This window comes from Schistocerca nitens, chromosome 7 (genome assembly GCF_023898315.1).
Source record: "Schistocerca nitens isolate TAMUIC-IGC-003100 chromosome 7, iqSchNite1.1, whole genome shotgun sequence".
NCBI classification, from domain to species: Eukaryota; Metazoa; Arthropoda; class Insecta; order Orthoptera; family Acrididae; genus Schistocerca; species Schistocerca nitens.
In genome coordinates, this window is record NC_064620.1 from 231,330,675 (window position 1) to 231,347,609 (window position 16,935).

The window sequence follows — 16,935 nt, forward strand, 5'->3', positions numbered from 1 at the left end:
AGCCCCTCTCAATCCACACTATCACATCATCTTCATCATGCACCACACATCACTGGTTCCTAAAGGAAAGAGAGAGGAACAGTGTAAGTGCCATTGCTCTCATGGAGAGGTGGAAACCTAATAAATAATTACTTCATTTTCTTTGTTTGGACCAACAGACAACTTAAAACTGCTCTCAATAGTCAATGAACATAAAAAAATTTTGTTTTGGCTGGAATACTTTCTGCCACCGAATATTACCATGCAACACAATAAAAAGTCAAACACCATTACACAATAACTGGATTAAGGCTCCCACAGCATAGTTTATTGCAAAGGTTGGGAAAACATTGCAAACATGTCCTGCTTGACTACAGTCTTCTGTCTCCTGTTAGTTCTCAACTATGGAGTGCAAAGCTGAAGAAAAGATTTTAAAAAAGGCTATGATTGTCCATTCTTAAAGGAAAAGCATCTCCATGACATTTTTCTCTTAATTATCATTCCCGTAGCTTTCATTTGTTTTGCTTATTTTCACAAGATCATTGTACTTTTGAAACTATAATTTAAAGCAACTTATTAATGCCCTGTAGGCCTATCTTTTACACAATTTGTAGTCATTTATTTGAGAATAAATGTGGGAGATATTTGTGTTTCCAATATCACAGCACAATTTTGGGGACAAATTTGATCTAATTTCTCTCCCATAATTTCTTTGTTATACAGTACCAAATTTTCTAATGTTTATAAATTGTTGCTACTACTATAATCATTTTTATACCACCAGCCTCATGATAAGAAGTTAAGAATTGTCAGATTTGGATTTCCTGTACTTCTGTGCATCCATTCTCTTGTATTTGCAATGTAATAACACATAAACTGGAGTCTATTTACATTGTAACAACCAACAATTCCATAGCACACTGGTTTATTTCCATGAATGGTTTCAGCTAGTGGCTCATTATCATTAGCTTGTATAATAAGCTGCACTTGCATTGGAAATACAATGTCATTATTTATGTTGACAGTTAACTAAAAATAAAACAAAATACATGTAGCAAGTATACATTATGTATGAAGTTCACATATAACTTCTGTACCATCACTGTAGCCAGAACAGTTCCATATTGTAGTCAATGACCAAACAGTTTACACCATTACCAAGGTCTGCTTATGTAGCCAAAAACAGATAATAGTTTGTGTGATAGATTCATTGTTCATTGCCACATCACTGATAAAAAATATTTTAACAAAAACTTATAACAGGCAGATGGAACCCTCAAAGAATTATTTCATAATCAGTGTTTAAATAGTCATTTTTAAAGTGTGTGAAGATGTATCATTGTGTTGATGAGCAATGCTGAATAGATGCATGGATTACAAGTAAATTTCATGCAGGTGTGTATTTGCTACACATAATTTCTTACATTTGTTGTACACTGTGAGTAGAAACAGGGACTACTTTATTTGTAATGCAGGTGCAATTCCTTATATGACCTAATGATAGCTAATAATTAGCTGATACCACTTGTAGGATCAAACCAACATGCAGCTGGAACTGTTGTTTGACCATAACATTGGTACTGTTAAGGACACCTTTGTGTCTTACAAAACAGTCATTTGATACACACTTCAAAAATACTGTTTTACGTTTGAATTTATTTACAGATAAATGTTCCCCATTATTGTGTAAAACACACTTTTTTATATTTTATATTCTTGTGAACAAAAATGAATCATACTATTTTAAATATTAACTGAAAAGATATCTATTATGAGCCTTCTATTGGAAAATGTAATTTTATACACATTTCTTTGTAAGTGATGAATCCACTGTCTTCCAATAAAAAGCAAGTGTGGTAGTTTCATAAATAAGACAATATACAGTTGATACGCACTTATTTTTCACACACCGTTCAAAGTTATTTTACACAAAGTTACCAGATATAAGTATATATTTATTGCAATGAAATGGGAGCAATGCATCTTTTATTTGCAAACACAGAAGAACTATGTGTTATTTTAAATGTCAGTTACAAATTTCTTTTAATTTATGTGTAATTTTTACAAGCTACACAGAGAAAGGTATTACTAACTTAAAAGGACTAGCTTTGATAAATCTAAATGAGTTAATTTTGAACTTAAACAATTTTCAATAATACATTAAGAAAAATAAAATTATTTTTCATGTGGTAGCAAACTAAAAGACTAATAATCTATTTCAGCTTTCTTAGTACATATTTCTCCTTCCTACCCAAAAATACGCTACTGAATTCAGTATCACTATATTTAAATGTTGCATAAAATAGAAGGCATTATTTTTCTTTCATGACTTACAGTTTCTTTCAGTTACAATTACATGAAAATAACATGACTGCCATTACTAAAAACACATTTCTTTGTATTTAGATTAACATAAATTGTGGGTAGTTTATGTTTGCTGTTGACAGTGATCAGCATTTAAATTACAAAATTGTACTAATTACCAAAAGAGCTGAAACACAGCAGAGATGTTCATGTGCAGCACTGCTACATTGCTTGATAATTTTTGTGTGTACTTAAGTATAAGGAACTGAGATTATATCTGTATGTTGTACGTACTGGACTCTAAAAGCAATAATATTAAACTTACAGACTTTTAAATGTCTTCCAACTGTAGTTTCTACAGTGAGTTATACTAACTGTTTCCCGTATTAGAAGCAGCCATAAGCTTTAAGTTTTATGTTGTTGTGTACCTCTTTTTTTTAGATCCCATTTACATGACATGAAAGATTGATGTGTAGTTAGAATTTTGAAATAAATACAGAGTTGTTGATTATACAAATTGTGATTATTACATGCAAATCACCCATACATACATGGTCATGTAAGTTTATGCTAGCAAAAGCCTTAATTTGCTTGTGAACAACTTTGAAAAAGGAAGATAAAAATTTTATAACTTGACTGCTGCTTCTGCTGCATTTTTACAGTCACATTGTCAGCAATTAAATTACAAAATTGTACCAATTACGAAAAGAGCATTTTAAACTTACGACTCAAGTTCGTGTTTTACGTAAAATACAGGAAAGGCAATGACTCACCTTTATCAGACTGATGTGTGACACATAAACTCACAGAACAGTACACAGTATTAACTAGCTTTTTAGTCCTGGTTCTTCTTCTGGCAGAAAATACACACATTCACACATACAACCACACAGACACTTGAACACATACTATCATGCCTGTGCACCAGATGGGTGCTAAATGTGAGTGGTTGCCTTTGCATATTTTATGTATTGGTCTACACATCACACATCAGTCTCCTAAAGGTGAGTGTATGCCATTCCTTTATTTTTATGTATTTTTCCATTGAGAAATTCTCTGTTGTTTATCATATTTGTATTTTGTTCTTCTGCCAACCAGCTCTGTGACAGCAGAGTAAATTTTAGGAAATGAAACATAATAGCTAAAAATTCTGTGGAACCTAGTACAACACAATCCAAATAAAAAGTTAAAGACAATATTTTGAAGATTATTCACATTAATAATTCACTAGAATCTCTGAAATTAAAGAATTGCATGCCATAAACATTAAATGGTGGCAACTGCATAATGTACAGAAACTGATGTTGTAGAAGGCTTATTACTGCCATCTTCATTTAATTGCTAGATTAAAAAGAAATGAGAATTAGGATTTAATATCCCATCAGAGAGAAACTACAAACTCAGACAGGAGTTGAAGGAAACAAGTGGCATCTCAGTCACAATGCCACCTCCTCCAGTTTCATGAATAAAGCTTGAAGGTATGTTTTAATATGTCAGTTCATTGGTTCCTTGATTTATTACTGCAGTAGTCATTCAGGTTTCCCTTGCAGTTGGCACATGATACATTTGAGGTAACAGTATACTGTGATAATGAGAGAAGGCACTGCTACTAGAATGTTTATCAACAGATTTAGGCAAAAAGTAACTTATCAAAAAATCAATTAGCCATTCAAGATTAGTTTCTTCTCATTAGTCTATTTTTATTCATTTGCAGATGAATTTCAAGCCATCATGGCCAAAGTAATCAACATATTCACTAGTCAAAGAAAAAATTATATTCTCCCTTTAAAATAATATGTTGTTAAATTATTACAATGAATGAGAATGCATGACTTCTTTTCTACAACCATATCTGTGATACGAACAAGATATTGTTCCATAACTTTTATACTAAAACAGTTTGTAAATGTGATGGATGATATAAGGCAGACTCCTAAATTCACAGAAGAGCAGGCTTTTATGTTGCATGGAAATGAGTTCCAAAGAGTTTCTGTGGGAAAAGAAATTAATTTTTTTTTCTTTCAGCTGTCATAGAATGTTATACTGACATTCAATATTTCCATAAAAATTAGAATCTTGTTCCTATTATATGCAATACCTGGAGGGATATGACTAACAGAGATAACATTAGATGTACTAAAATTACAATAATGCTCATCCACAAGTTAGCTTACCTAAATTCAGTCAAAGTGTGCAATGAACTGTCCTGTGTGAGTGAAACACACCAGATCTTACTCAGTGTGACATTTTTCTAATCTGAAATCATAACAATGAAATATTTGGTATTATCATTCTGAGAGCAATACCAAATAAAGAACTGTACCATTTGTTGCTTTAATGACATATATCTTGATCTAAGTGAGCATAACTGGAAAAATTTTACTTGGAAAAGACCACATCTCTTTGGACTCTTTCTAAATTACTTCATTTCACTCACTTTTAAGTCCCACTCATATTTTATTAATTTATTAGATATTTTACAAAAAGCTTCCTCAATAAACAAGTCCACCTGCCACATAGAGGACCTTAATTTGATCCCTAGTATTGACAAGGTTTATCCCTTGGCGGAAAGACTGAAATGGTTTTCAGTCAATCTTGTGTGGGTATTAAAGCAGTTGCTTGAGGAATTACTATGGAGATGCTTCATGTATTCAAATTGGAACCCTTGGAGGTAAGACAAATTTTCTTTTTGTGAAGCACTATTCAGAAAATTTAGAGAGCCTGTATTTGCGGCTGGCTTCAGAACAATTCTACTGCCATCACCGCACACTTTGAAAATAATATCAGAGAAATTGGGGTTCGTACGGCAGCTTATAGACAGTAATTTTTCCCTTGCTCTATTTGTGAGTGGAACAGGAAAGGAAATGACTAGTGGTTGTAAATGGTGCCTTCCACCTTACACTGTATGGTGGCGTGTGGAGTGTGTATGTAGATGTGGAATGACCAAGACTAAACTGGTTGAATGCATGACTTGACATTCAAAAACTGTTTATCCTGAGGGCATCTAGTAACTATTTGTTCTCCATACTCTGCAGCATGACTCAAGAGTCTTAAACTGCCTATTACACCACACAGGCCATTTGGATCCTCCCTCTTGTTACTTATTTTCCTGAATTTTCCCTCCAGCATATCCTCACATCCTGTCACCTTCCTGCAATTAGCTTCCATTACCAGACAATTCCCTTGCATCCTTTCTTATTATCATTATTTATATATTTACTTTCTCAATTATTTTATTCACTCCTCCTCTCCCCTCCGCCATGCCATCTCTATCTTTGGTTTTTCTCTATCTTCTTGGTTTTTAACTGCACTATTCATTTCACATCTCATTTCCCTCTCTTTATCCATCTTTATTCTTCGGTCTGTACTTATAAGATCTCTGTATCTGGAACAGTGTTTACCACTGTACTGTCTTAATTCTCCCACTCCCTCAGATGCCTTGACCTTCATTTTTGTCTCTCCTGATTCGCACTACTGGTGGGTCCCTTTCCTGTCATCCTGTAGTCTGGGTGACCTGCCCTCCTTTCTAAACTTCCCCAACCTATCCCTCTTTTCTTCCTGAAGAAGGAACTAACAGCTCCCAGAGATAGGATTAGGTTTATTTACTTTTAAATGTGTATCTCAGCAGTACAAGAATTTTACCTTTTGAAGTAACTACTGTCTCTTTGTAATCAGAGATTATGAATGTCAGCAGAAAAACAATTACTGGAAAAAGAAGAAAAACATTTATTTTTCTCTTAGAATTCTTAACTGATGTTTATATCTGTTACTCAATAACTTGGCCAATTTCAGAGAGTACATCAGCAATCTAAACTGAAAAAATAAAGGGATCAGAAACTATAATGTTGTTGTTGTTGTGGTCTTCAGTCCTGAGACTGCTGTGATGCAGCTCTCCATGCTCATCTATCCTGTGCAAGCTCCTTCATCTCCCAGTACCTACTACAACCTACATCCTTCTGAATCTGCTTAGTGTATTCATCTCTTGGTCTCCCTCTACGATTTTTACCCTCCACACTGCCCTCCAATGCTAAATTTGTGATCCCTTGATGCCTCAGAACATGTCCTACCAACCGGTCCCTTCTTCTAGTCAAGTTGTGCCACAAGCTCCTCTTCTACCCAATTCTATTCAATACCTCCTCATTAGTTATGCGATCTACCCATCTAATCTTCAGCATTCTTCTGTAGCACCACATTTTGAAAGCTTCTATTCTCTTCTTGTCCAAACTATTTATCGTCCATGTTTCACTTCCATACATGGCTACACTCCATACAAATACTTTCAGAAACGACTTCCTGACACTTAAATCTATACTCGATGTTAACAAATTTCTCTTCTTCAGAAACGCTTTCCTTGCCATTGCCAGTCTACATTTTATGTCTTCTCTACTTCGACCATCATCAGTTATTTTTCTCCCCAAATAGCAAAACTCCTTTACTACTTTAAGTGTCTCATTTCCTAAGCTAATTCCCTCAGCATCACCCGACTTAATTCGACCACATTCCATTATCCTTGTTTTGCTTTTGTTGATGTTCATCTTATATCCTCCTGTCAAGACACTGTCCATTCTGTTCAACTGTTCTTCCAAGTCCTTTGCTGTCTGTGACAGAATTACAATGTCATCAGCGAATCTCAAAGTTTTTATTTCTTCTCCATGGATTTTAATACCTACTCCGAATTTTTCTTTTGTTTCCTTTACTGCTTGCTCAATATACAGATTGAATAACATTGGGGAGAGGCTACAACCCTGTCTCACTCCCTTCCCAACCACTGCTCCCCTTTCATGCCCCTCGACTCTTATAACTGCCATCTGGTTTCTGTACAAATTGTAAATAGCCTTTTGCTCCCTGTATTTTACCCTTACCACCTTTAGAATTTGAAAGACAGTATTCCAGTCAACATTGTCAAAAGCTTTCTCTAAGTCTACAAATGCTAGAAACGTAGCCGGCCGAAGTGGCCGTGCGGTTAAAGGCGCTGCAGTCTGGAACCGTAAGACCGCTCCGGTTGCAGGTTCGAATCCTGCCTCGGGCATGGATGTTTGTGATGTCCTTAGGTTAGTTAGGTTTAACTAGTTCTAAGTTCTAGGGGACTAATGACCTCAGCAGTTGAGTCCCATAGTGCTCAGAGCCATTTTTTTGCTAGAAACGTAGGTTTGCCTTTTCTTAATCTTTCTTCTAAGATAAGTTGTAAGGTCAGTATTGCCTCATGTGTTCCAATATTTCTACGGAATCCAAACTGATCTTCCCCGAGGTCAGCTTCTACCAGTTTTTCCAGTCATCTGTAAAGAATTTGTGTCATTATTTTGCAGCTGTGACTTATTAAACTGATAATTCGGTAATTTTCACATCTGTCAACACCTGCTTTCTTTGGGATTGGATTTATTATATTCTTCTTGAAGTCTGAAGGTATTTCGCCTGTCTCATACATCTTGCTCACCAGATGGTAGAGTTTTGTCAGGACTGGCTCCCCCAAGGCTGTCAGTAGTTCTAATGGAATGTTGTCTACTCCCGGGGCCTTGTTTCGACTCAGGTCTTTCAGTGCTCTGTCAAACTCTTCACGCAGTATCGTATCTCCCATTTCATCTTCATCTACATCCTCTTCCATTTCCATAATATTGTCCTCAAGTACATCACCCTTGTATAGACCCTCTATATACTCCTTCCAGCTTTATGCTTTCCCTTCTTTGCTTAGAACTGGGTTTCCATCTGAGCTCTTGATATTCATACAAGTGGTTCTCTTTTCTCCAAAGGTCTCTTTAATTTTCCTGTAGGCAATATCTATCTTACCCCTAGTGAGATAAGCCTCTACATCCTTACATTTGTCCTCTAGCCATCCCTGCTTAGCCATTTTGCACTTCCTGTCAATCTCATTTTTGAGATGTATGTATTCTTTTTTGCCTACTTCATTTACTGCATTCTTATATTTTCTCCTTTCATCAATTAAATTCAATATTTCTTCTGTTACCCAAGGAGTTCTACTAGCCCTCATCTTTTTACATACTTGATCCTCTGCTGCCTTCACTACTTCATCCCTCAGAGCTACCCATTCTTCTTCTACTGTACTTCTTTCCCCCATTGCTGTCAATTGTTCCCTTATGCTCTCTCTGAAACCCTGTACAACCTGTGGTTTAGTCAGTTTATCCAGGTCCCATCTCCTTAAATTCCCACCTTTTTGCAGTCTCTTCAGTTTTAATCTACAGTTCATAACCAATAGATTGTGGTCAGAATCCACATCTGCCCCTGGAAATGTCTTACAATTTAATAGCTGGTTCCTAAATCTCTGTCTTACCATTATATAATCTATCTGATACCTTTTAGTATCTCGAGAATTCTTCCATGTATACAACCTTCTTTTATGATTCTTGAACCAAGTGTTAGCTACGATTAAGTTATGCTCTGTGCAAAATTCTACCAGACTGCTTCCTCTTTCATTTCTTTCCCCCAATTCATATTCACCTACTATGTTTCCTTCTCTCCCTTTTCCTACTCTTGAATTCCAGTCACCCGTGACTATTAAATTTTCGTCCCCCTTCACTACCTGAATAATTTCTTTTACCTCATCATACATTTCATCAATTTCTTCATCATCTGCAGTGCTAGTTGGCATATAAACTTGTACTACTGTAGTAGGTGTGGGCTTCGTGTATCTTGGCCACAATAATGCATTCACAATGCTGTTTGTAGTAGCTTACCCGCACTCCTATTTTTGTATTCATTATTAAACCTACTCCTGCATTACCCCTATTTGATTTTGTATTTATAACCCTGTATTCACCTGACCAAAAGTCTTGTTCCTCCTGCCACCGAACTTCACTAATTCCCACTATATCTAACTTTAACCTATCCATTTCCCTTTTTAAATTTTCTAACCTACCTGCTCGATTTAGGGATCTGACATTCCACGCTCCGATCCGTAGAACGCCAGTTTTCTTTCTCCTGATAATGACGTCCTTTTGAGTAGGCCCCGCCCGGAAATCCGAATGGGGGACTATTTTACCTCCGGAATATTTTACCCAAGAGGACGCCATCATCAGTTAACCATACAGTAAAGCTGCATGCCCTCGGGAAAAATTACAGCTGTAGTTTCCCCTTGCTTTCAGCCGTTCGCAGTACCAGCACAGCAAGGCTGTTTTGGTTATTGTTACAGGGCCAGATCAGTCAATCATCCAGACTGTTGCCCCTGCAACTACTGAAAAGGCTGCTGCCCTCTTCAGGAACCACACGTTTGTCTGGCCTCTCAACAGATACCCCTCCGTTGTGGTTGCACCTACGGTACAGCCATCTGTATCGCTGAGGCACGCAAGCCTGCCCACCAACGGCAAGGTCCATGGTTAATGGGGGGGGGGGGGGGGGGCAGAAACTATAAACTCAAATACAATATTAAAAAAAATGATGAAAAATATGTATTTTTTTATTACAAAATTTTGATTATTGTTACCACAGTACCTGGCAATATATACAGATATAACTACAGAATATACTGAAACTACAGAAAAGTATTGTCAGAAACGAATCCTATAAACCTGGGGAAATCAAGTAGTCCATTAATTAAATATCTATATGTCTATGACATGATCATCTTTTTACAGAACAGTTTAGAATTATTCAATGAAAATTCACATAATACAAGAATAAAGATTATTTGATGCTCTGTGCTCATTGTTTAAGCTTATATAATCAGACTCGCCAATATATGGGAATGAATATTTACAACAAACCAAAAAGGCAAGAACACATTGAATATGAAGTTGGATTCACTGGGGGAAAAAGAAAGGTTACGTAATACTGCACTCCAGCATTGCCACTACTAATTTAAAGACTTCATTAAGAATGAACTGAATATTTCAGCAGGATATACAGGGTAGAATATCAACAGTCTTGCTATGCTGTCTTTTCACAAGAAAAGATACATTAATGTTGAAATATCTCTCTGTCTCATTCACAACAGTTTTATATCAGTGATATATTACCCATTTCTGAGTTGTTTCGTGTACTCTAATCAAATGATTAGCACCTGTATGTTATGAGATGGATAAATCGTAATTCAAAATACAAACAGTGTTCTTAGAACTTTTACAGTTCACTAGATGAGCCTCCTTCTTTCTAAAAACAAATTGAGATATAGGAATGTAAACAAATTTGTAAAGAGAAATGAAACATTATTGCATAGTTCTCAAGCTAGAAGTATTTACCATCAGCTGAAGGTAACAAATTTTTAAAACCTTATGTAGATCTGAGGCATGTGATAGATTTCACAAAGGACCATACTCATACTGTGAGTGTAGCATGTGTACCATTAACATTACTGACAGCTACCATTTGTGTCCTTAAGAGGAGCCCACTAAAAACAGCATCAGTATCAAGGCATAGCAGTGTGGAATTTGCACCTGTTTTGAATCACCATGATTGACCTCATTTTAACTCCTTTATCAGGAGAAGTAGTCACACCTAGTGATACGTGGCTGGCGACCACGGGGCCCCGAGCTGAGTCGTGGCATTGCTTCCACTTACTTATGCCAGGCTCCTCACTTTTATCTTTCCTATCTGGCCACCCTTGGCCAGCTCTCGTTCTTTTCCGACCCTGACGCTATTAGGTTTCGAGGGCTAGGGGTCTTTCATTTTCCAACCTATACTTCTCATGCAGCTTCTGACCCGGAGCAGGCGGCTGAAAAAGGCGTCTGTATCCCATGTTAGGGGTGGCCTCCAGAACTGCAGAAGGCAACGGAATACCACCGCAGATTATCTTCCCTGCATAATGCAGTCTCCATTTTATGCACAAAAAATGGCTTCCTCTCATGTTAAATCAGTGTCCGGAGGTAAAATAGTCCCCCATTCAGATCTCCGGGGGGGGGGGGGGGGGGGGGACAACTTGAAAGGAGGCAAAAAATCAAAACGAGAATTGGTACCTGGAATGTCAGAACTCTGTTACAAGCAGGAAAACTAGAAAACCTTAAAAGAGAGATGGAAAAGACCTCGTAGGAGTTGCTGAGGTAAGATGGAATGGACATGGAGAGTTGCAGTCAGATGAATATGTATTCTACTACTCAGGAGGAGAAGTAAAAGGAATTAATGGAGTAGGAATGATTATGACAAAGGAATTGGCTAAATGTGTGGAATATGTGGACTATGCAAATGACCGGGTTATTGGTGTAAGGCTGAAAGGAGCACAAAAAGATTTACTGATTGTCCAGGTGTATATGCCAACTTCAGAACATGATGACCAAATTGTAGAGGAAACGTACAGTGTAATAGAGAGAATAATGGACGAAAATAAAAAATGCTGCAAAATAGTAATGGGAGACTGGAACGCCATTGTGGGAGAATGGAAAGAGGGAAACATAGTAGGCAGTCATGGTCTTGGAAAGAGAAATGACAGAGGTGAATGGTTAATTGACTTCTGCAGGGAAAGGCAGCTGATAGCGGCAAACACATGGTTCAAGAACCATAAGAGGAGGCTCTACACTTGGAAATCACCAGGGGATAAATACAGAAACCAAATCGATTTTATACTGGTAGAAGAAAGATACAGGAATGGAATCAAGAAGGTGCACACATTACCAGGTGCAGATATTAATAGTGACCACAACTTACTTATGGCAGAAATAGAAATAAGAATGAAAAAACTGAAAAAGGCGACAATGGTGAAGAAGTGGGATTTAGAGAAGATAAGGTCCAACAAAGAACAAATTACAGAAATGCTGTCTCGGGACTTACATTACGAGACAAAGAAGCACCTGATAATGCCAACAAGTACTGGAACATGCTGAAAGAAGGAATCATTAAAGCAGAACAGCAACATATAGGATATGTAAAAGGGAAAAGGTCAAAAAAACCATGGGTCACACAAGAAATGATTTCCAAGATGGAGGAGAGAAGAAAATTGAAAAACAAGAACACTGAAGATGCAAGAAAGATATACCGAAGGTTAAATAACGAACTGCGAAGAGAAACAGAGCAGGCTAGGAAAAAATGGCTGAAAGAGGAATGTGATGAAATTGAAGAACTGGACAGGAAGGGAAGATACGACTTACTATACAACAGAGTAAAGACTATGACATGGGAACAAAACAGAGCAGGAAGTGCTACTATGGAAATTTTGAGTAAAAATGAAGAGATAGTGTACAAAGATCGTGACGATGTCCTCCAGATATGGGAAGAATATTTAAAAGAGCTATATGACACAAACAGCAAACCAGAAACTCTGGAACTTGAATCACACAACAGTGTAAGTGATGAAGAGAAAGGACCGACCATCATAATGGAAGAAGTAAAGTCTGCCATTGCTGCAATGAAAAATGGCAAAGCAGTAGGTGCAGATACAATACCGGGAGAAATACTAAAATGCTTGAACCACAATGGAATAAGAGAAATATTGAGGTTATGTAATAAAATATATGACAGTGGTGAATGGCCTGAGGACTTTTTGACAACAGTAATGATTCCATTACCGAAAAAACAAGGAACCAAGAAATGCAGCGAGCACAGGACAATCAGCCTCATTTCACATGCAGCCAAAGTGATGTTAAGAATAATTAATAAAAGACTTGAAAAAGTAATAGAGGAGAATCTCAGCGAGGAGCAGTTTGGCTTTAGACGGAATACAGGCACCAGAGATGCAATAGGGCTCCTACGAATCTTGGGAGAAAGGTTTATTGAAAAAGGAAGAGACCTATATATGTGCTTCATCGATTTAGAAAAGGCATTTGACAATGTGGTTTGGGACAAGCTGGCGACTATTATGAGGGAAAAGAGAGTGGACTGGAAAACCAGAAGACTTATAAACTCATTATACCTTAATCAAAAAGTTTCAGTTAAAGTGAAAGGAGAAAGTACAAACTGGATCAGACTAGGGAAAGGAGTAAGACAAGGATGCTGTTTATCACCTACTCTTTTCAACCTGTACTTGGAAAATATGATTGACCAATGCTCATTAGATGACAAAGGAGTAGAAATTGGAGGAAGAAGAGTAGGATGCTTGAGATTTGATGATGACATGGTCCTTCTACCCACAGGGGAAAAAGAATTACAGGATTTGGTGGACACCATTGCAACTAACGGAAAAAAATATGGAATGAAAATTAACACAAATAAAACAAAAGTATTGGCAATAAGAGGAAATAAGGAAATAAAAATTGTGCTGAATGGAGAAACACTAGAACAGGTGCAAAATTTTAAGTATCTTGGAAGCAGGATAGACACCGACTGGAAGTGCACCACAGAAATTAAAACAAGGATAGCAATGGCAAAAGAGGCGTTTTATAAGAAAAGGAGAATCTTCTGCAGTGGTCTGGACAGAGAACTCAGAAAGAGACTCATAAAATGTCTTGTATGGAGTGTTCTTCTATATGGCGCTGAAACATGGACTATGAGGAAAAAAGACAGAGAAAGGCTGGAGGCTTTTGAGATCTGGACATGGCGGAAGATGGAAAGAATAAGTTGGATGGACAGAGTAAAAAATGAAGAGGTACTGAGAAGAGTGAGAGAGAAAAGACAGTTACTAGATGTAATAAAGAGAAGAAAAAGAAATTGGATTGGGCATATATTAAGAAAGAATGACGGACTGATAAAAACAGTTTTAGAAGGTTATGTAGAAGGGAAAAGGAAGCGAGGAAGGAAGAGATTCCAGATACTGGATGACATGATGGACGGTACAACATACAGCAGCCTTAAGAAGGAAGCAATGGATCGCAGAAAATGGAGAGGCAAATGACCTGCTAATATAGCAGATAACTGATGATGATGAGTTTTGAAATGTAATGGCTGCTGAAACTGGTTGAGGAGTCTCACATTAGTGTAGTTTCTGGACATTCTATCAGTAGCTGGAAATACACTAGGTATGGCCTTCATCTTAAGAGTAAAGGAAAATACAGAAGAAAATTCTGTTTATGACAAAATCATTACAGTCTTAGCTACCTGTATTCCTTTCAAATGACAAATTCTGGAATTCAACATAGAAGCAGTTTACACTGAGGTGACAAAAGACATGGTATAGAAATATGCACAAATACAGATAGTGGTAGTATCACATATGCAAGGTATGAAAGGTTAGTGCATTGGTGGAGCTGTCATTTTTACTCAGGTGATTCATGTGAAAAGGTTTCTGTCAACACTGTGTCCACACAACAGGAATTAACAGAGTTTGACCACAGAATGGTAGTTGGAGCTAGATGCATAGGACATTCCATTTCAGAAATTGTTAGGAAATTCAATGTTCCAAGATACACAGTGTAAAGAATGTGCCAAAGGTACCAAATTTCATGCATTGCCTCTCACCACAGACAACAAACTTAATGACCGACAGTAGTGGCATTTGCATAGAGTTGTCAGTGCTAACAGACAAGCAAAACTGCATGAAATAACTGCAGAAATCAATTTGGCCGTATGACGAACGTAGTGCGGCAAAATCTGGCATTAATGGGCTATGAGAGCAGATGGCTGTTGTGAATGCCTTTGCTAACAGCATGACATTGTGTGCAGCATCTCTTCTGGGCTTGTGACTATATCAGTTGAACCCTGGATGACTGGAAAACCATGGCTTGGTCAGATGAGTCCCGATTTCAGTTGGTAAAAGCTGATGTTATGATTCAAGTGTGGTATAGACGCCACAAAACCATGGATCCAAGTCGTGCAAGCTGGTTGTGGCTCCATACTGGTGTAGCTGTGCTTACATGGAATGGACCTCTGGTCCATCTGAACTGATCATTGAGTGGAAAGTATTATGTTCCACTACTCAGAGACCATTTGCAGTCATTCATGGACTTCATGTTGTGGAGGACAATTTACCATGTAACAAGGTAACAACTGTTTATGACTGGTCTGAAGAATATTCTCAACAATTCCAGCCATTGGCAATGCAGATCTTCCAACAGGAATCCCATTGATTATTTATGGGACATAATTGAGAGATCAGTTTGTGCACAAAATCCTGCAATGGCAACACTTTCACAGTTATGAATAACTTTAGACGCAGCATACTTCAATATTTCTGCAGGACTTAAAGCAACTTGTTGAGTCAATGCCACATCGAGTTGCCACAAAAGAAGGTCCAACACATGATTAGGAGGTATCCCATGACTTTTGTCACCTCAATGTATAGTAACCACAGGAAAGTTAAATTTTGATTGCCAAGTAAGGATTTGAACCCTGCTGCTTCTTGATTTGTGTCCTGAGCCTTAACTTAAGCACCAGTTTGCGTTGGATGAAAAGAAGAAACATTGTAAGGGCTAGTACCAGAAAACTCAGAAAAGGGATTGTCAGAATTGCTAAATACTGGTGGTGCTAAATACTGATGGTATGTGGGCATTAAGACAACTATATTAGTAGGTATTATAACTGAAGGAAAAAGTTCAGTACCAAACAATACACAAATCTCAAAAAATAGTTTAACCATTTGTGCCAATAGCTCTTAACTGCAAAACATTCAGAAATTGTGAGAGGATACACTCTAAGACAAAAAAAAAGTCTGGGTAACAACAAACGAATTATCTGAATGGGATGGAAACTGGTAGATGTGATGTACACATACAGACAAACAAATGATTACAACTTCAGAAAAATTGGATGATTTATTCAAGGGGAAGAGCTTCACAAACTGTGCAAGTATGTAACACATTGGTCCATCTCTGGCCCATATGCAAGCAGTTATTAAGCTTGGCATTGATTGATAGAGTTGTTGGGTGTCCACTTGAGGGATATCATGCCAAATTCTGACCAGTTGATGAGTTTGATCATCAAAACCCTGAGTTGGTTGGAGGACACTGCTCATAATGCTCCAAAAATTCTTATTTTGGGAGAGATCTGGTGACTTTGCTGGCCAAGAAGGGTTTGGCAAGCATGAAGACAAACAGTAAAAACTCTCAATGTCCAGGTAGGTATTATCTTGCGGAAATGTAATGCCATGAAGGGCAAGAAAATGGGGTGTAGAATGTTATTGATGTACAACTGTGCTGTAAGGGTAATGCAGATGACAGCCAAAGGGCTACTGCTACGAAAAGAAATTGCACTCCAGACCATCACTCCTGGCTATCGAGCTGTATAGTGGGTGATACTTAAGGTGGTATCCCACCATCATCTGGGGCTTCAGCCTGGAATCTCATTGATTGGAGTAGAATTGTCTTCAATGATGTGTCCTGCTTCAAACTGAGCCCCAATTGCCAGCAATGATGTACCTGGAGACACCCTGGACAGTGTTGGGGTACCAACCTGATTGTCACCCACCATACAACCCGACAACCAGGACTAACGATCTGATGTGCCACTTCTTTTCATAGCAGGACCACTTTGGTTGCCATCTGTAGCACACTTACAGAGAAACAGTACATCAACAATATTCTATGCCCCACTTTGTTGCTCTTCAAAGCAAGCCAACCTGAGCTTACATTTCAGCAAGATAATGCTCAATCACACATGGCGAGAGTTTCTACTGCTTGTCGTCATGCTTGCCAAACCCCTTCTTGGCTAGAAAGGTCAACAGATCTGTCACAAATTTATAACATTTGGAGCATTATGGGCAGGGACCTCCAATAAGCCCAGGATTTTGATGATTTAATGAGCCAATCGGACAAAGGACACCCAACAACTCTCTCAATAATGTCAAGCTGAATACTGGCTTGCTTAAAGGCCAGAGATAGACCAATGTATTATTGACTTACTTAA